General features: G+C 39.1%; 2 long non-coding RNA genes across 2 annotated transcripts in view; both read left to right on the top strand.

Moving 5' to 3' along the window:
- The window catches only part of LOC140694313 (uncharacterized), a 317389-nt gene that overhangs the window by 224502 nt on the left and 71269 nt on the right, over positions 1-21618 (top strand). The gene's annotated exons all lie outside the window — the stretch shown is intronic.
- Positions 1-21618, top strand: part of LOC140694311 (uncharacterized) — a 36475-nt gene that overhangs the window by 12937 nt on the left and 1920 nt on the right. Inside the window, exons 2-3 of the long non-coding RNA XR_012070041.1 lie at positions 17439-17591; positions 18128-18251. This is a non-coding gene — a long non-coding RNA (uncharacterized lncRNA). The remainder of the gene's footprint in view (positions 1-17438; positions 17592-18127; positions 18252-21618) is intronic.

Genomic DNA, 21618 nt, shown 5'->3' with positions numbered 1-21618 from the left:
TGGTGAGAGGAAATTTAATACAACTGATGTCTTTCTCAAAAAAAAATCTTATCTTTTAAGAAATTTAATATTCAAAATAATAGGAATATTTTAAAATGATAAACTAAGGATTTCGTGTAGTTTCTATGGTTTCTGAGTTGATGTGTAGGTAGACCCTTTGCATTACATAATAGCACATCTTTGTCAGTATTTAAAGAGCTGTTAGTGAGCGCCCTAGACCCCACTTTTGAAAGCATCATTTAAGCTTGCTCTGAAATAGTGAAGTCATATAGGTCTTTTTTGCAGAAGCCAGATATTTGGTTTATAATCTGCAGCATAGCTCCCTTTATAAAATAATAATAGGTTCAAAATTAAGAAAGTGGAAAATAATTGATTTTTTTAAAAACTGAAACATAAACTTTCTTGTGCTAATGTTGCAACTGGAAATTTCGAAAAGAAAAATCCCACTGTAATATCATCTACGTGAAATACATATATGTCTGTCACGTTTGAATAGTAACTGCACAGTGGTTTTTGAAGTCAGGATCATTCCAGCTCAGATACTGGCAGTGATGGTTGCTGGTTTTCAATGTAAGAACCTAAATTTGCTTTCTTAGCTTTATTCTTTTCTTTTTCTTTTCTTTTTTCTTTTCTTTCCTTTCCTTTCCTTTCCTTTCCTTTCCTTTCCTTTCCTTTCCTTTCCTTTCCTTTCCTTTCCTTTTCTCTCTTTTTTTTTTTGGTAGTGCGAGGGTTGAGTAGTGCTGTGCCAGCATGATTTGGGGGCAATTTGGGGGCAGATGTCGTGCAGCAGCAGTGAGATATTTCCATGCCTTTTACTTTCCGGACATCACCAGGGAACATGTGTGGTTTGTGCCTGCAGGATGCGATGTTGCAGGACTCCCTGGTCCATCAATGTTATGTCTTGGAGCTGCTCCGGTCAGTGAATGATTTTCTGTGGCTTGGAGCTAATGTGGTCTGATGCAGATGATCAGATGTGTAACTAAAGTACTGTTACTTGAAATAAGAGAAAAGCTAGCAAAAATGTCTCTAAAATACAGGATGAGGGAGGAGAATTGGCTGAGCTGCTTGCAGTGGGGAATATTCTCAGGTGACTCCCTCACTGTGTCTCCTGTCACTCTCCCCCACAGCCCTGCACGGCAGTCCTACTGAAGCAACCATGCACTTTCTCAGAAACGCGCTGAATTTCCTTGTGCCTCTGATTGTTCGCTTTTTTTTTTTTTTTTGAAAGCACATCTTGCCCTTTGCTTAAATGCCGGCCTTGCTAGCCACCACTTACACTCATTCTTCTGGACCTCGTCCATATATAGCTGCTGAATGGATGAACAAAATGTAGTATCTCCATTTAACGGAACATTATTCAGACATAAGAGTGAATAAAAAAGAAAAAATAAATAAAGGGGAATATGAAAAATCCATCTGCTCTGGGAAGTCCACCCTGACTGCTCAACCCGGCCTTTTCCCTTTGAAACCCCATCCCTTATACCCCTCTCTAATATTTTTGATAGTATTTACCACCTTCTAATAAAGTTTAACATTTTCAAAAGAAAAGACACATGCTGATACCACTTCAACATGGGAAAGCCTTGATAACAGCACGTTAATTGAAAGGAACCAGACACAAACGGCCGCATATTGTTGATTTCAGTGATCTGAAATGCCCAGAATAGGCTCATGCAGTGGCAGAGAGCAGATGATGGTTGCAAGGGGCTGGGTGGAGGAGGGTTGTGGAGTGACTGCTAGTGACAGGTGTGTTCTATTGGGATGATGAAGTGTTCTGGAAATAGATGGTGGTGAGGGCTGCACAACCGTGAGTGTGCAGAAGACTACTTAGCGCTGTCTCTGGGAGTGCCTATTGTTGGGGCGGCTTTATTTTGTTCTCATCCTGTAATGTGAAGTGTCATCTTGTGCTGAGATCATTCAACTCCTGTGAGTGGTAAGGCTAAGAGACTTTGCAGAGTCATGTTTCTTTTTTCCCCCTTGCTGAGTGTAGACAAAAATGGTTTAAGCCTGAGAAAGTGCTCCATATGCAGAAATGTCTTTCAGTTTTGCCTGGTGTAAAAATCTTGAGAGCTTTTTAATCGTTTAGGACAGTCTGTAGGGGGAAACAGCCCGTGAAGCCTGGGTGAGACCTGAAAGAGCCGCTCTTCCCTCCCAGACACGGGTGGGGATTTCACCCCCGTTCAGGCAGTGAAGGGCCAAGACCCGTGAGTGAAGTTGACAGTCGTGAATATTTATGTGTATCCGCTGCTTCATCTTGGATATTAATTTCTAGCTGAGTCATTTTGTGGCGGCAGACTCTTCCTACATCAGGAATTTATAGTATCTGCTCTTTGAGGTGAAGACCTGACAGACTTGATTATTTAACAGTCTATCTTGTATTGATATCTCAAATTCCTTTGTCAATCGCAAAACAGCAGAAATACAGACGTCCTTTAATGCCGATGCGACCTGGAGCAGGTTTAGTTTCTGTGCCTCAGTGGCCTTATCTGCGGGTGGGGAAGTTTATAACAGTGCTTCCCTCAGAGGGGCTGGTGAGAGGAGACTGAGAAGCACAAATGGAAGACTTACACGAGATGCTCATGAATGACAAAATTTAGTGCTGTCAGCCTGGTGAGGCCTCAGGGACAGAGATGTCAGAACAGAGCAGCCCTAGCCGGAGTTCGATCCGCATTGGCAGGTTTTATGATCACTATCACCACTGTGGGTTATCAGGTAGTTTTAAGACTTGGTAATATGAATTCATGAATAATGTTAAAGAAGACTAGGCAACTCAGATCCGGTTTACATAGTTCTCAAGATTTCCTGTGAGAAATGGATATTTTTTCCCCATCTTAAATCTGAGTGGATTCTCTAAAAAAATTCCGTAGTCCTCCATCTTTTTCCTTTAATTCTCCTTTTTTTTTTAAAAAAAAGGTTTTAAATGGAGTTACTGGGGACTGAACTGAGGGCCTCACGCGTGCTGAGCACATACTATCTCAACTGAGGTATACTCTCCCCCATAATTTTTTTAAACTTTACTTTCTTAGTATGCAGAGGTTAGAGGCCTCTAATTCTTTTTTTGGAGACTTGTCTATAAACTTGTAAATCTAAAATTAATGGACAAAATTTGGTTTATTAAAAAAATCATTAGAACTTTCTTCAATCCATTCAAAAGGAAATGCTTATTGAGTTAAAATGTTTCTCCTTTATGGTGATTTCTAATTTTTGGTCTAGCTTAACTTATTAAAAGTAATCCTCATCATCATCATGATCAAGCTTGCTGTGAGTGGACACCTACCAAAGGCTAAACTGTTTTTCTCATGTTTTACTTCAAAGCAGGTATTTGACGATAGGTATAAATGTCTCCTTTTTGCAGCTGAGGGATTGAGAGGTGGGCAGCTTGTCCCAAATCAAACGCAGCTGGCGGTGCCTAGCTCGGTGCTGGAACCCAGGCTGCACAGGATGCATTCTCAATTTCTCCTCTGATCAGCCTCCCGTTGAGTGGTTTCCAGAACACCTGTGAGTCCATAAATGACCGATTTTGGCGATCTCAGCCTGATGAGGCCTTCAGAGGAGAGACACCATTGAGAATGTGAGACAGAGTGGCATAAATTAAAATTGTACATTTTCACAAATGTTGCATTCTCAGGTAATGACTTAAATAGTTTATGTTTTCTTTATTTTAGTGCTATGTAAGCACTAAAAACAAAACATTAAAAATGATTATAGTGCAAAATAGGAGTGGGCTTTGAAAGTCCAATCATTGCTATTGATGTTGCTTGTTTTTCTCTAGTGGTGCTTTTTGACAGAATAATTTACAGTGACTGAATTTATTTTATGTATGTAGTCTTAGTATGGAGGAAAAGTTTGTCAGTGAATATTGAAAGTAAAATCTTTACTCTTTTCTTTACTGATGATAAATATGTACGTTGTTTCCATGGCTTAAGTATATTTCCTCATTTGTGAAATTTGAGTGATGCCGTTTACCGTGTCTGACTGTGAGAGGTAGATGCCTTGTATACAAAGCATTCAAGAGCTGCTTAGTAAAAATGTGCTGTCACAATGACAGATAGTTTAGAAGGATCAACTGTGAATACTAAAGAGGGTGGCTTGTTTCTGATGCATATTCAATATGGATATATATGAATATGGCTTAAAGTAACAAGGATTCAGGGTTTTGTGTGTGTGTGTGCGTGCAGTATGAAGTTTTAATGAAATCTGTATCATTCTATTGAGACAGGGACTAGTTAAATTGACTTAAGCAGACGACCTTGAAGATTATTTACACAGAATGTGTATTGTTACAACTCAGTGTACATGCTGCCGTGTAACTATACACTCAGACATTTAAATTCGTAGGAATCTGACCAGAAGCATTAAGTTTAGAAAAATCCACATTGATCATTTTCAGGGAATAAGCTTCTCTCTTTTGTGATTAAAGAAAATTTTGATTTATTTTTCTGCACTCTTAATAAGTTTTAAAATATCAAAACATTGATTTGACATGTCAGCTTTTTTAATAGAAAAAAGCTCATGCTGTTTTAATATGTAAATAAATGTTTTTGTATTTCAATACACTTCTATGACTTCCTGGCTCTTTGAGAAGTATTTTGCAAGATACTTAGATTACCTACTGTTGGAAAAAATACAGACATGACATTTATGAATATAGGGCTAGTACAGGTCTGTTGGTTTTTGCTACAGTGCAAGACATGAGGACTAGGAGAGCTTTGCTGCTGATGGCCAGGAGGATAGATCCCAGATCTCAGTCTCCCCTCCTGTAAAATGAAGTGGCTGGACTGGATTCTTTCCACTTCAAAGATGAGTTTCCATGAGCCTGTGTCTTTTGTATATATTCAGGAGTATTAGCAATATCTGATTAAGTACTGAATACCCCTCCCTTTCCTGAAGCGAAGTGCAGTATGTGCTACAAAAGCATTTAGTTATCTGATTCTTGTTTCTGATCCACAGACAATTTTTGTGTTGCATCTTTCCAGGCAACCTGGAAGGCCTTTTAAGCCATAGGTGGCGCTGTTGCACTTTCTTACAGTCTTAACTTTCCTGTTTGTAAAGGAAGTCTTAAACAACGTTATTTTTTTTTTATTCCTTTGTTTAGTGCTTCAGGGTAGCAAATTGTCCATTATGTCTGACTACCTGGAAATATTATTCTGCTTATGACTTAGTTTTATTCTGTGATCTCGCTGTGAACATTTCAGACTTCCTGTGCAAACAGTGGCAACATCGGACTTTTCTTTTTCTTTTTTTACATTTTTTATTGATTCATAATCATTTTACAGTGTTGTGTCAAATTCCAGTGTTCAGCACAATTTTTCAGTCATTCATGGACATATACACACTCATTGTCACATTTTTTTCTCTGTGATTTATCATAACATTTTGTGTATATTTCCCTGTGCTATACAGTGTAATCTTGTTTATCTATTCTACAACTTTGAAATACCAGTCTATCCCTTCCCACCCTCTACCCCCTCCCCGGTAACCACAAGTCTGTATTCTCTGTCCATGAGTCTATTTCTGTCCTGTATTTATGCTTTGTTTTTGTTTGTTTGTTTGTTTTGGTTTTTTAGATTCCACACAATAGCGATCTCATATGGTATTTTTCTTTCTCTTTCTGGCTTACTTCACTTAGAATGACATTCTCAAAGAGCATCTATGTTGCTGCAAATGGTGTTATGTTGTCGGTTTTTATGGCTGAGTAATATTCCATTGTATAAACATACCATATCTTCTTTATCCAGTCACCTGTTGATGGACATTTAGGCTGTTTCCATGTTTTGGCTATTGTAAATAGTGCTGCTATGAACATTGGAGTGCAGGTGTCATCCTGAAGTAGATTTCCTTCTGGATACAAGCCCAGGAGTGGGATTCCTGGGCCATATGGTAAGTCTATTCCTAGTCTTTTGAGGAATCTCCACACTGTTTTCCATAGTGGCTGCACCAAACTGCATTCCCACCAGCAGTGCAGGAGGGTTCCCCTTTCTCCACAGCCTCTCCAGCATTTGTCATTTGTGGATATTTGAATGACGGCCATTCTGCCTGGTGTGAGGTGATACCTCATTGTAGTTTTGATTTGCATTTCTCTGATAATTAGTGATATTGAGCACTTTTTCATGTGCTTTTTGATCATTTGTATGTCTTCCTTGGAGAATTGCTTGTTTAGGTCCTCTGCCCATTTTTGGATTGGGTTGTTTATTTTTTTCTTATTGAGATGTATGAGCTGTTTATATATTCTGGAGATCAAGCCTTTGTCGGTTACATTTGCAAAAATTTTCTCCCATTCCATAGATTTTCTTCTTCCTTTACTTCTGATTTCCTTTGCTCTGCAGAAGCTTGTAAGTTTCATTAGGTCCCATTTGTTTATTCTTGCTTTTATTTCTTCTAGGAGAAAATTTTTGAAATGTATGTCAGATAATGTTTTGCCTATGTATTCCTCCAGGAGGTTCATTGTATCTTTTCTTATGTTAAAGTCTTTAATCCATTTTGAGTTGATTTTTATATATGGTGTAAGGGAGTGTTCTAGCTTCATTGTTTTACATGCTGCTGTCCAGTTTTCCCAACACCATTTGCTGAAGAGACTGTCTTTATTCCATTGTATATTCTTGCCTCCTTTGTCGAGATGTGTTGACCAAAAGTTTGTGGGTTCATTTCTGGGCTCTCTATTCTGTTCCATTGATCTATATGTCTGTTTTGGTACCAATACCATGCTGTCTTGATGACTGTAGCTCTATAGTATTGTCTGAAGTCTGGGAGAGTTATTCCTTCAGCCTCTTTCTTTCTCTTCAGTAATTCTTTGGCAATTCTAGGTCTTTGATGGTTCCATATAAATTTTATTATGATTTGTTCTAGTTCTGTGAAATATGTCCTGGGTAATTGGATAGGGATTGCATTAAATCTGTAGATTGCCTTGGGCCGTGTGACCATTTTAACAATATTGATTCTTCCAATCCAGGAGCATGAAATATCTTTCCATGTTTTAAAGTCTTCTTTAATTTCCTTCATCAATGGTTTATAGTTTTCTGTGTATAATTCTTTCACCTCCTTGGTTAGATTTATCCCCAGATATTTTATTACTTTGGGTGCTATTTTAAAGGGGAGTGTTTCTTTACTTTCTTTTTCAGTTGATTTATCGTTAGTGTAAAGAAATGCAACTGATTTTTGAACGTTAAATGTGTAACCTGCTACCTTGCTGAATTCTTCAATCAGCTCTAGAAACTTTTGTGTGGACCTTTTAGGGTTTTCTATATATAGTAACATGTCATCAGCATATAATGACACTTTTAACTCTTCTTTTCCAATTTGGATCCCTTTTATTTCTTTCCCTTGCCTGACTGCTGTGGCTAGGACTTCCAGGACTATTTTGAATAGGAGTGGTGATAGTGGGCATCCTTGTCTTGTCCAGATTTTAGTGGGAAGCTTTTGAGATTTTCACCGTTGAGTACTATGCTGGCTGTAGGTTTGTCATATATAGCTTTTATTATGTTGAGATATGTTCCCTCTATACCCACTTTGGCGAGAGTTTTTATCATAAATGGATGTTGAATTTTATAAAATGCTTTTTCTGCATCGATTGAGATGATCATGTGGTTTTTGTCCTTTCTCTTGTTGATGTGATGTATTACATTGATTGATTTGCGTATGTTGAACCAGCCTTGTGTCCCTGCGATGAACCTCACTTGGTCATGACGTATAATCTTTTTTATGTGTTGTTGAATTCTATTTGCTAAAATTTTGGTGAGGATTTTGGCGTTTATGTTCGTCAGTGATATTGGCCTATAATTCTCTTTTTTTTTTTGTAGTGTCTTTGCCTGGTTTTGGTATCAGGGTGATGGTGGCTTCATAGAATGAGTTTGGGAGAATTCCCTCCTTTTCAATCATCTGGAAGAGTTTGAGAAGGGCTGGTGTGAGTTCTTCTTTTATGTTTGGTAGAATTCCCTGGTGAAGCCATCCGGTCCTGGAGTTTTATTTGTTGGGAGGTTTTTAATTGCTATTTCTATTTCCTTTCTAGTGATCGGATTGTTCAAGTGTTCAGTTTCTTCTTGATTCAGTTTTGGTGGACAGTATGTTTCCAGAAATTTGTCCATCTCCTCTAGGTTATCCAGTTTGGTTCCATATCCTTTTTCATAATATTTTCATATGATATTCTATATTTCTATTTTGTTTGTTGTAATTTCTCCATTTTCCTTTCTTATTTTGCTAATTTGTGCTCTCTCTTTTTCCTTCTTTGTGAGTTTGGCCAGAGGTTTGTGGACTTTATTTACTTTCCCAAAAAAACAGCTTTTGATTCTGTTGATTTTTCCTATGGTCTTGTTAATCTCTATTGTATTTAATTCCTCTCTGATCTTTATTATTTCCTTCCTTCTGCTGCTTTTTGGGGCTTTTCGTTCTTTTTCTAATTCATTCAGGTGTTGGGTTAACTTGTTTATTTGAGATTGTTCTTTTTTGAGGAAGGCCTGTATTGCTATAATCTTCCCTCTTAGCACTGCCTTTGCTGTCCCATAGGTTTTGAGTGGTTGTGCTTTCATTATCATTTTTCTCAAGGTATTTTTTAATTTCAGCTTTGATTTCCTCATTGATCCATTGTTTTTTCAATAACATATTGTTTAATGTCCATGCTTTTCTTTTTTTCTCTTTTGTTTCTCTGTTGTTGATTTCCAGTTTCATGGCATTGTGGTCAGTAAAGATGCTTGAGATAATTTCTATCTTCTTAATATTGTTGAGGTTTCTTTTGTGCCCAAGTACATGATTGATCCTGGAAAATGTTCCATGTGCACTTGAAAAGAATGTATATTCTATTTTTGGGGGGTGTAAAGCTCTGAAAATATCCACCAAATCTAGTTTTTCTATTGTAGTATTTAATTTCTCTGTTGCCTTGTGTATTTTCTGTCTGGAAGATCTGTCTAGTGATGTTAATGCAGTGTTAAAATCTCCAACTATGATTGTATCCCCATCAATATCCCCCTTTATCTCTGTTAGTAATTCTTGTATGTACTTAGGTGCTCCTATATTGGGTGCATATATATTAACGAGTGTAATGTCTTCATCTTGTATCACTCCTTTAATCATTATAAAATGTCCCTCTTTATCTTTATTTATGGCCTTTGTTTTAAAGTCTATTTTGTCTGAAATCAGTACTGCAACACCTGCTTTTTTGGCTTTTCCATTTGCATGGAATATCCTTTTCCATCCTTTCACTCTCAATCTATATGTGTCCTCCCTAAAGTGGGTCTCTTGTATGCAGCATATTGAAGGTTCTTGCTTTATTATCCACTCTGCCACTCTATGTCTTTTGACTGGAGCATTTAGTCCATTAACATTTACAGTAATTAATGATAGATGTGTGTTTATTGCCATTTTGAACTTATCTTTGCAGTTGAATTGATATATCCTCTTTGTTCCTTTCTTCTTCCTTTTGTGGTTTGGTAATTTTCCTTTGTATTATCATGGATTTTATTTAATTTTTGTGACTCCCTTGTAAATTTTTGACTTGTGGTTACCCTTTTTTGTAAATCTATTAACCTTTACCCGTTTTTATTAAACTGATAATAACATGATCTCAAACCCATCCTACTGTTAAAAAAATTTAAAAAAGAAAGAAAAAAAGATTCTATATTTCCCTGCCTCCCTCTCCCACTCTCAGTGATTTGTATGTCTTCTTTTATAATTTCGTGTTTTCTTTATCTGTAATTCATGGGTTATCACCTTTCCAGCTGTACGTTCTCATTTCTGTAGCATCCTGCTGCTTTTCAATTTAGAATAGCCATTTCAATATTTCTTTTAGCATGGGTTTAGTGTTGCTAAACTCCTGCAGCTTTTTTTTTTTTTTGTCTGTGAAACTCTTTATTTCTCCTTCTATCCTAAAGGGTAGCCTTGCTGGATAAAGTATCATAGGCTGCATCTTTTTTTCATTCAGGGCTTTGAATATATCTTGCCACTCCCTTCTGGCCTGTAGTGTTTGTGTAGAGAAATCAGCTGAGAGCCTTATGGGGGTTCCCTTGTAATTCACTCTTTGCTTTGCTCTTGCTGCCTTTATAATCATTTCTTTATCCTTGACTCTGGCCATCTTGGTTATGATATGTCTTGGTGTGGGTCTATTTGGGTTCTTCCTGTTTGGGACCCTCTGAGCTTCCTGTACTTGTATATCTGATTCCTTCTTTAAGTTTGGGAAGTTTTCAGTAATGATTTCTTCAAAAACCTTTTCAATCCCCTTTGATCCTTCTTCCCCTTCTGGGACCCCTATTATGCGAAGATTGGGATGCTTTATATTATCCCATAGGTCCCTTATGCTATTATCATTATTTTTTATTTGCTTATCTTGTAGTTCTTCTGAATGGGTGCTTTCTGTTGCCCTGTCTTCTAGATCACTAATTCGTTCCTCTGCATTAACTAGTCGGCTTTGCACAGCTGTTAGATCATTCCTCATCTCTGTCAATGAGTTTTCCCATTTTGCTTGGCTCTTCTTTATAGCTTCAATTTCATTTTTGACATATTTTATTTCTCTAAGCACTATCTCTTTTAATTCCTTCAGCAATTTGACCACTCCTTTTTTGAAATCTTGATCTAGTTGGCTATTGAAGTCTATTTCATTGAGCTTTCTTTCAGGGGACTCCTCTTGTTCTTTTAATTGGGAAAGGTTTCTCTGCTTCTTCATCTTGCTTATACCTCTCTGGCATTGTGGTTTATGGAGTATCAGTTCTCTATTTTGGATCTTAAGAATTTTATCTATCTAATGCCTATTTAGGAATAGAACTTAGAAAAAAAAGAAAAAAAAAGAAAAAAGAAAATAAAGAGAAAAAAGAGAAAAAAATAAGAGAGAGAGAGAAATATTTTTAAAAGAAGGGAGAAAGGGTTTGAAAACATTGTATAATGAATAATAGAAGAGCGAGTTGAAGTAGAGTATTAATCGGGTGGAGACGTCCTTTTAAAACCTTTAAAAAATAAAAAAGGGGGGTGGGGAGATGAATATATGTGTTTGAAGCCTGTGTCTAATCAATAACAGGACATCAAAATCCAAGAGAAATAGAAATGAATTAAGAAGTAAAAATTAAGAGAGTAATTGAAAATAGAACAGGTAAAAACAGATTAAAAACAAAACAAAACAAAAACAAAAACCAAAAACCGAAAAACAAAAATCAAAACAAAACAAACCGAAAAAAAGGGTTGTTGTCGTTGTTCTCCTGGAGTCTGTGTGCTTTTAATGTGAAGTCCTTCTGTCTTCGTCCTGTTTTGGAAGCTCAGCTTGTTTTCATAGGCCCTCCGTTGGCGCCCTCTTCTGTGCTGCTCCCAGCACTTGTCGGCAAGCAGATCGCGCCTCCTCCTAACACGGCGTCAGATGCAGCTCTCTTTTGCTGCGGGCGGGCGGGTCACTGCCCCTCCGGATGCCGCAGTCAGATGTTGCAGACTGGACAGGCATGATGGCGGGTCGTGCCCCCTCCCAGCACCTCGGTCAGGGGTTGTGTTCCTGCCCGACAGGCGGGGGGGCCGCTCTCCCCCTGCCTGCGCCGCCGGTAGCTCCGCTGCTCTGTGCGGCTGCGTGCTCTCCACCGGTGCTCCGCCCTGGCCGGCGCTCCGAACATCGGACTTCTCTTGCAGTGTTAGAAACCAGTGAGCCGGGATTTTATAAAAGAGCTACAAGAGCACCTTAAAGCTGAAAAGTGTACTGAGTTCTCTAAGTATTATCCCCACCGCTGTATGTCAATGGGTGGTAGGAGATTTGGTACATATACGAAGGGGTGTAGTGTTTTGACTTGGGTTTGCGTGCACGCGCTGCCACTGAGCTAAGTGATCCTGAGTCAGTTCGTTCGGAGTTTTTCCCTCGTCTGTGAAATGGGGACACTCATTTCTGCTTTGTAGAATTGTGAGAATAAGAAATTATGTAAAGTGTTTAGCACAGTGTGTATGTCAAGAGGGCTCATAAACTTAACTGCTGTTTGGTGTGAAGCCATCATTTGATAGTCTTTGGCAATTACTGAGAAACAGGAAAATAAGGAAAGCTGGTTTTATGATGAAAGATATTTGAGGAAGTTCCATAGTTCCTAAACACATAATTTAGCATCAGCAGAGTCAGGACCGTTATACAGTCGCCCTGAACCAATGTTAAGCCACAGAATTTTTTGTTACTTCATATATGTTGGGGCTTAAGGGGACCCAATACTTATACACATGTTGTGTCCAGCAGCCAACTGAGAGATGACAAAGAAGAACAGGCAGGCGATAAATGTCTCCTTTATTACTGATGAAGCCACGTTCTCCATGAAATTCAGGGCTGTGGGAGAGTGAGTGTCATGACACTATGTCCCAGAATTAGAGACTCACGCAGTCCCAGGTAACTCTGGGCCACAGCGAGCATTCCCTTGAGAGGATCTGGCCCATAATGCACAGGAGTGTCTTGCCATGGAGCTGAGCATCCCAGCTGCTTCCTAATGGTGGCCAACACTGGAGGGAAAGGAAAGGTTTCATATGCCCTGCTTGTCTCCCCGGACTCACACCTCAATCTTTTAGTGTGAGGAGGGATAGCCGTGGGCCAGTGGTCAGGGGTGTGAAGGGAGAAGCAGTCTCCCATGGACCAGAGGAGTGGGGAGGAGGGATCCCCTCCCTCAGTTTAAACAGGTGGTGGCTTGAAAGAGAAGGGTGCTCCTCAAGAGTTTATAAGAGGGGAAATAAGGATTTCCTTTGGGACTCAGACTAGCCATGAAACACAGAAGATGATTAGATGGGAGACTTGTAAATCACTTTCTTATTAAATTGACATTTGTTGGGCACCAAAAATATGCTACATTCTTTTCTGAGAGTTTTACAGAAATGAATCCTTCAATCTTCACAACAAGTGAGTAAGAAAGATTAGATTGTTATCCCAGGTTTACAGTGTGGAAATTGAGGCACACAGAGGGTAAGTAATTTGGCCAACGTAACAGAGCTAGTAAGTGGCAGAGCTGGGGTTTAAACCCTGGCTATCTGGTTTCCAGGCTCCCAGGGATGAGCTTTGGGAGTTTAGAGGTATCTGCATCCCGGATCTCTGTACCTCTGCATCAGTTAGACCAGAAAGGACAGGGAAAGGGGAGTTATACAGGGGCTCACAGTCGTGTCTCAGCCACTGCCCATGGAGTGTGCCCCGTGATTGGCGTTAATTGTTTTCCAGGCAGTAGATCTGTTCTTATAACAGAAATTTAGTCCATTGAGTTAATCTAGAAACTCTTCCTGCTCTGCTTCTGTCTAAGCTTGCCATGTGACTGCCTGCCCGAGATTGGGCCATGGAGGAGAATCTGTACTCATGGTTGAACTCTGATATTTCAATCTCTTTTGTAGTTTCACATCTCCTGTTACATTAATAAATTAAATTTCTGGTTTTCTTGCATCAGTGTGTCATAAGTTTGGTTAATGTGAAACCAGTCCATGGGAGCCCAGGGGTGCTGACGGTATAATTTCTGAGCATGTGGCATTTCTACCCGTGCAGATGTGGCTGGACGATGTCCACCTTCCTCATTGATTTCTCCCAGCAGCAGGGTCCTCTCCCACCCCCGGATGTGAGGATGGGATCTCTCTGAGTAGGTCAGTCAGAGGCCGAGTCCACCAATCAGATGAAGTACCTGGAAGTGGGTTTAATAGAAGAAAAGGGCTTCCAGGTAGTCCGATGGGCTGTTCGAGTCCATTTGGTGAAAAGCTGTCCACTGTCTGTGGTTGAGCTGCTTCTTTGCTGTTTAAAACTCTGTATTACATGAAGGGATTTTAAAAAGCAGAAAGGTGTGATTTCAGGTGGTACATCCGCACCGGTGACTAGTGCTGGATGACCGCCTTTGTGAGGAATAGACTGAGTCTTACAAACTTCATAAAACAGCCTTAAAAGCTCTGCATATGGGGTGCACTTCGTATGGGGTCCAGTTCATGACTGGTCGCGCTGAGAGGGCACGTAACTGATGATGGCAGAAAGGACACGGAGGCATCAAAAAGGTCTCAGTCATGTTCCGTGTTTAGAGGATGGAGCACAGTGTAATATATTTGAGCTGTTTTTTCACTGAACACTTTAGAGTATTTTCTAGGACTCCTCAATCCCCCAAGGTTCCATGCAGCTGGGTGTCCCCTCAGTGCAGCTCTGTCAGCGCTTTCCCTGGGCTGATGCGGTGTCACGGGGAGCAGGACGGTCAGCGTCCCCGGCTCCTCCGAGCTCCGTCTCCTCATCCGCAGAGCCTGGTTTCTCATCCGTGTCTACTTAGTAGGGTTGCTGAGAATCACACGTGATGCTTGTCAGGTGTGATTTGTGGTTGTCTCTGTGATTGGCGTATAGTCAATATTTGATAGAAACACTTGTTTTTTATTATAATTGTGGCTCCTAGATTGCAGTGGTTTTTAGTCTGCATTTATTTTTTTATATAAATTTATTCTTATTTTTAAATAAACACTTGTATTTATTTATTTTCATGAAGGTACTGGGGATTGAAGCCAGGAACATTTGCATGTTCAACAGGTGCTCTACAACGGAGTAATACCCACCCTCCTTGTCTGCACTTTAAAATAAACATTTCAATACACAAAATATTTCTTAAACACCTTCATGGGTCCTATTTTCTGCATAGACAATTGAATACTTATGCCATCTCAATACGAATAAATGTCGTAGGGACATACCTTTCTAAATCTGTTAACGTGTTTTAGAACGATCATAGCTAGTGAAAAACACGAGTCTTGGATCCACTACTTCTTAGGGTCTGCTTTGCCATCATGGGGAATTACATTCCACAGAGAAGGCTAATTGGATCTCATTGATATTTGGATGATTTTGCAATGTTCAAGGCTTTCAAAAGCTGACCGTTTTGTATTTTAAACTAACTACAAAGTTATCTTCTAGAAGTTGTAAGTCCTTAGCTTGTGAAGTGCCCAGTAATTCAGTTTGTATATGTCTGTGTCTCTGTGAACGTGTATGTGTGTGATTTCAGGAATGTAGAAATAAGTTCCATATAGCCTTCTGAAACCTTTCTCCTCCAGTTCAACGTGTAGGTATATGTTTACACAAATAAATTGATACTCTTTTGTGATTTGGCATATTGGTGGGAATAAGAGGTTCTCATAATTATTTCAGAAGGGTTGGGGACCATGAGCTTAGAAAATGAGAGGAGATAGAGGCAGGGAGGTTCTTTAAACCTTGTGCAAGATGAGAAACAATAGCTTTTCTTTTTTCTTCTAAAGCAAACTGGCACTGAATTGTAAAATAGTAATACTCAGAATTGCTTTTCTGATCAGAGACAAGTTCCTCAGATTTTTCAAGGCAACATGAATGATGAAATGTGTTTTAGCAGTTATCTTTAAAAGTAGCTTTATTTTTCAAGTAAAAGGCTATAGCCTGTTCTTTTTTTCCAGCTGTACAAGAATTTCTCATTGATCCAGGTATGTGATCAATGTGTTTAGTTTCTTTGGGTTTTTTTTTTTTAAGTGCTTGATTCATTCTGGTGTGAATGAATGTTTAAAATTTCTGGGTTTTGATCTTTAAAACTTGCTGATTTATCAAAACTGCTAAAAATCTGATGTTTGTTCCTTGTTTGGTGGGGCAACCTATTGATTTATGTTGTCTGTTATAGAGGGAAATTCTTCCTCTAGCCTGTAGATAATTAAGTGAATGGTTTGCAGTGTGCCTTAAAAATTATTTGAATGCATTGAGCATGTTTGTCCAGTGAATTTTGGGTTGAGTCATAATAATGACTTTGCTTTGATTCTGTGGCTTTTGTCCTCTCCACAAGAATTTGAATTCTCTGTTGAATTTTGTATTCGTGTTCTTAACAGGGGAAGGAATTTTGCATATTTTACAGAGGTGGGTTTTCCTATCCCCTCTGAATTCCTTCTGTAATTGATACAGCGAAAATCTGTTATTGCAGTGCTTAATTATTTCATAAAAAATTTTTTGGCTTAATCAGAAACAATGACAAAGAATGATAAGAAAAAATATGAAAACCTTCCTTCCTTTGAAGAATAGAAATGAGGTGTTCAGGCTCACGCGTGCTTTGTACCTGACACACTTACTCTCATGTCATTGTGTATCATGATTCGGAGATGGAGTTGCTTCAGGTTTATAGATTTTTGTTGTAACATTTGTGTTGAATTCATTCTCTAGGCATGATGATTCCTGTTGCCTTTGTGGAAAGTGTAGATGAAGGGAAACAAATGCTTTGTTTTGTTTTCAGGAGGCCTGAGATGCTGATGAGAAAAGAGAAGAGGGTGGGCTGAGGAAAATAGTGACAGACCCTCACCTCCAGGCTGAAATTGATGAACAAAGAAATCAATTAAGTGTATCGGTATTTGACTAATAGAAGTCAGACAGCCCAGACTGTCTAGTTATGCCCAAAGGAAAGTACTGAATTCACCTGCAGAATTAGGTGCTTTTCCATGTAGAAGCAGCTTAGAGCAATCAGAAAAATCAGTCTTATGATGAGATATAAAAAGAATACAATATCTTTTATTTCTGAAAGTTTTCTACGGAAAGTTGTGTAGAGCTAAAATTAATTTTCAAGCACCAGGAGTTAATAGTTTAGGTGGTTCTGTGGGATCGTTATTCAGGGATGTGTCTAGACGCTGCTGGAGTGGCCGAAGCTGGCAGGAAAAGACCCAGAGCCAGGATTTGTCATCCAAGGATGTCCTCCATAATGGTTCCATGTGGGAGCCCATGATTGGGTTAACAAATTGTAACACATCCCAGCCGACTGTCAACTTTAAGAAGAAAAAATGTGCTTAGTAACTGCTTTAAAGCAAGCACCTGTGCATCCTCACTTCTGTCTCCTTGCCATAAAAAGGAGAGACAATGCCTTGCTTACATATTTGAGGGTATAGATAGCACTCTGCTTATTGCACAGCAATGACCCAGGCCCTCAGCTATAAACGCCAGGCCTGCGTGGTGTTAGATAGTCTATTATCCCCAAAACAGGGACCAGGCTGGTCTGGTGGTCTGCTTTGTAATGAACATGTCTAAAAAATGTATCTTGTTCCCCTCACCCCATGACTTCCCTAAAGGTAAACTAAGCCTTAGTACTCATGGTGGAGTCTACAATCTCTGTCTCATCCCTTCTTTCCCCAAGTTCCTGCCTACTATCTCACAACTGTTAATGACTTTTTCCTTTGATTATACACAATAAATATGGGAGCATTTGAGAGACTCGTGGAGTTGGCTCCCTAATCCCTCTCGCTTTCTTTCCTTTTTCCGCAGTCTTGAGTAATTCATTCCTTGTCGGTAAGACTTCCGCCAGCCAGAACCCACAGTTCCAGGTGAGAAGGATGCAGGCTTTATCCCTCCTACCCGAGGGAGAGAGAGGAGATAATTGAGATATGCTCCCCTGTGGTCCCTTCCTGCCCCAGGGCCACTCCAGTTCACCTGCAGCCTTCTGGCCTCTGCTCACAGGGCCTCTGTCCCAGGATTGACTGCAGCCTTTTATTCCCTTGTCAACATTCCCTGTGCCTTTCAGAGGTTGGTCTCTTCTCTGCAATTCAACCCTGGCAGATGTGATGGTGGTCAGCGTGCTTGTGGGCAGTTACTTGGGGACTCCCAGGAGCCATGCTGATTCTCCTGAGTCATTCGGGGTTACAGAACTGTCAAGCACTGCAGGAAGGCCATTCACGTGGGTTCAACACAGCATTACATCACTTTCATTTTATTTTTGAATTTTCAGTGGAGAAATTATTTGTAGCACACTATTCCAGATTTTAGGCCGCCTGCTTTCCTCACCACCATTTCCTTGTTGGCTCTGGTGCTTGTTTTAAGAACCAGGTTTCTTCTCTGGTCATTTGTAGCAGCTGGGTTTGCCGAATCATTGAATTGCATTTGAAGCAGAATGCTTCTTTGTGATGTCAAACTGATTTTCCTTGTCATGTCTGAATATTTCGTGTACACTCAGTAACAGTTTCAAGTGAAATGCTCTTGTCCAATTTCGGTTAACTAATATTTGCTGATCTCCTGCTTTCATGCTGAGGGCAGTTTCTTCTTCCTGTAATAAATGTTAGCAATTTGCATTTACTATGGAAGGTACTAGCCCAAGGTGCTTTTGTTCTTAATAGTTTTAATACAAATCACCCATTAAAATGTACAGCGGATTTTACTCTATGCCCAGAAATGTGCATCCCAGTCAATCTTAGAACATTTTCATCCCCCCAACAGGAAACCCAGTACGCATAAGCAGACATTATCAACTTCCCCATTCTCCCCAAGCCCCAGGGAGCCACTCTTCTGTCTCTGTGGATTTGCGTGTGCTGAACATTTCATGCAAATCGAGTCACTTCATGTAAGTGGAACCGTCTATTTTGACTGACTTCTTTCACACTGAGTAACGTTTTCAATATTTGTCCACGTTGTGGCCCTGGGTCAGTACTCTATGCTTCGCTATTGCTGAATAATATTCCACTGTATGGCTGGGCCCCTCTGTTTACCCATTCATCACGTGATAGACATTTGTGTTGTTTCTGTTTTTTGGCTCTGAAAAGTAATGGAGAAAAGTAATGGTGAAAATTTCTGTAGGAGTTTTTATGTGAACATTTGTTTTCAGTTGTCTTACTTCTGTGCCCAGGAAGCAGAATTGCTGGATCATTCAGAAACCTAATATTCAATTCTCTGAGGACATGCCAGGATGTTTTCCAAAGAGGCCACGCTGTGTTACGTTCTCATGAGCAAGGGCTGCGAGCTCCGCTTCCTCTGTGTCCTCATTAATGCTTGTTAATCTGTTTTTGATTATAATCTATTGTAGTGAGTGTGAAGCGGTTTCTCCTAGTTGTTTTGACTTGATTTCCTTTAGAGCTAATGTTATTCAACATCGTTTCATTGTGCTTATTGGCCATTTGTATATTTTCCTTGAAAAATATATTTTCAGATCCTTTATTCATTTTTTAATTGAGTTGTCTTTTTATTGTTGAGCTGTGGAATTTTATTTTTGATACACAAATTCCTTATCAGACAAATGATTTGAAAAAATTTTCTCCTGAGTGTTGTTTTTTCACTTTCTGGATGGTGACTTTTGAAGCAAAGTTTTAAATTTTAATGAACTCCAATTTATGTCTGTTTTCATTTTTCCTTGTGCTTTTGGGGTAATATTAAATATCTGATGTATTTTATTTAAACTTGTATATTTAAAATAACTTAATTCTTAGACCGTTCTTGGAGATGGGTACTGTTGTTGTCCCCAGTCTATGCATCGGGGACTGAGATGCAGAGAATTTCACTGACATATCAGTGTCAAAGCTACCCAGTGCTGTGGGAATTCAGACCCTCATATTTTCCCCTAGCATCTGAGCTCTTCACCACCATGCTCCACTCTTTCCAGGAATCGTTAAAGAAAAAGTCTTTACTTTTTTGATTTCTTGTTAGATTTTTTTCTCATTGGGGACCTCATCTCCTCATTTTACTTTTGGATATCAGTGTAGATTTATTTTAGGTCTCATATATGGAGAAGCATTGCTATCAGTTAACTTCTTTATTACTCACTCTCCAGTGATGATTGCTACTAGTTGACCTAATCAAGTCATGTTTAAGTCTTTCCTGCTCATGACACTAACAGCAGAGTCATGACTTATAGAATGCTCAAAGAAGAAAGTACTTGACTGATTTTATTTTGCTACCCAATCAAATCAATCAAATAAAAACCCCAGTGTTGACACAGACTATAAGCCCTCCAGAATAGGGTCACTGTCTTCCTTGTGTTTCATTTGTTGGGTCACAGTGTCTGGATAGTGCCTTGCTGTCCAGCAGTTTTGTGAGGATACGGTGCTCGTGAATCATTTTAAGGACAGAATTTTGACAATAGACTGTTGTTTATTCCATGAGGGAAAAGGTAGTATAGAATTACTTCTCAGATCTGTTTTAAAATTAAGCTTTGCATTTTGAGAATAGTTCAAGAAACCATAAAAAGATTTTTTTCACTAATTTTAGATCTATCTTAGACACATTATGTTTACATAGCAGAGTAACTTATCAAGTAGATTTGACAAGAGGAGTGTAATATTGATTATTTGTTTTAATTGAAATATTCTACCTGGGATAAAGTAATCAGTGCCTATAAATGAAAAAATATGTTTGTATTTCTATGCAACATGGGAGCAGACTTCATATGTTTCTATATAATATGTATGACTGTGTGTTTTAATCTTTCTGTCAGTGTTTTAATAGTTTTTCAGCAATTTTGTAACTTTAGAATTCTAAGAAAATCACCCCCGATTCTAGTGCAGTTTGTACTGTGTATCCTGTCTTATGCATGGGATTCCACTGTCCCCTCAGTGAGGAATTTCCTCTCCTATTGTGTTAGGAGCAGAGTTAAAGGAACTGTGATTTCTAGGTCTTTGCTCTCCATGTGTTTGCAGTTGGCTGTCAGTCACGATTTTCCCTTTCCTGAGTTTTCATTGTTATATTAGGATTTCTGAAAATAACTATTACTATGTTGCATTGGTCTCCCTAGAAACTTGACGTCTTAGTGCTTTTCAGTTTTCAATTTATGAAAAATGCAAATGCACTCTTGTTTTTAAGTTGTCCTTTTTCACTAGATATTTGTTTATCTCTTTATTGATAAAATAATGTTTTCCCAATGAATGAATCTGTGTGCATGTTTTAAAGGATAACTTATTTTTTATTTTTCTTATTGTAACAGTAATATTCATTGTAGAGAATTTAGTAAATAAGGATAAACACAGTAATAACTTCACAATGGCCTCTAATCTCACCTGGAGGTACAGTTGTAAGGTTTGAAATTGAGAATTACAAGTCCTCTCAAATTTTTCTTTTTCAAGTACGTTTTGTTTACTGAGATCCTCGAAATTCCAAATGAATTGTAGCAGCAGATAGTCAGTTTCTGTAGAGGAGCCCGCTGGGATTGTGATCGAGACCACGTTGAATATACGAATCGCTCTGGGGAGCACTGCCATTCCAAGAGCACTGTCTTTTGATAGAGGAAAGTGTGTGGAGTGTCTGTCCTTGTATTTAGGTCTTCTTAACTTTTTTTTCAACAATGCTTTGAGTTTACAGAGTACTATTTTACTTTTTTTATCTTTGCCTTTATACTGAGGACAAGTGTGCAAGTTACCGGGATCAGAAATGTATTTGAGCCCCGCAACTTGCTGCCACCATGGATGCTGCGCTCTTGCTTCGCCCGCTGTACAATCTTGCACAGAATACGACCTCAGTAACTCTCTCTTGAATGAATGATTACATGATTGTTGGATGATGCTTGAGAGTCATTGTGATGATTTTTTCCCCCAGCCTTTCCTCAGGTCTTAACTATGCCCTTTCCCTTCCTAAACTCCAGCCTGGGTTTCAGCCTGCCTGTGGCATTGATTTTCCCTGTTTGTGGACTCTTCCTTTCACTAGTTCACGATAATGTTACATGTGGGCTGTGGAAACTTGCTAGATGTCAAGAAAGAGCAAATCCATTGTATGCTAATATTTTTAGAGTGTGTTATTGTTTTATCGATTGAAATTAAATGAGGCTGCCCCCTGAGCCCTCCCATGAGCTCTTTTCGCCTTCCTACAGCTGATACTGCTCTAATTGCTGCATGTGCCCTTTCCCCAGCTTTGGTTTTGGAGTTGAGTAAGTCACCATCACTGGAGCCCTCCCTTTAAAAGATAAAGAGAACATTTGCTCCTTCTCCCTGTTTGGGGACTTCGATGAG

Source organism: Vicugna pacos, unplaced genomic scaffold (assembly GCF_048564905.1).
Source record: "Vicugna pacos unplaced genomic scaffold, VicPac4 scaffold_21, whole genome shotgun sequence".
NCBI lineage: Eukaryota > Metazoa > Chordata > Mammalia > Artiodactyla > Camelidae > Vicugna > Vicugna pacos.
The sequence above is the reverse complement of the archived record's forward strand: the minus strand, read 5'-3'. Positions and strand labels throughout refer to the sequence as shown.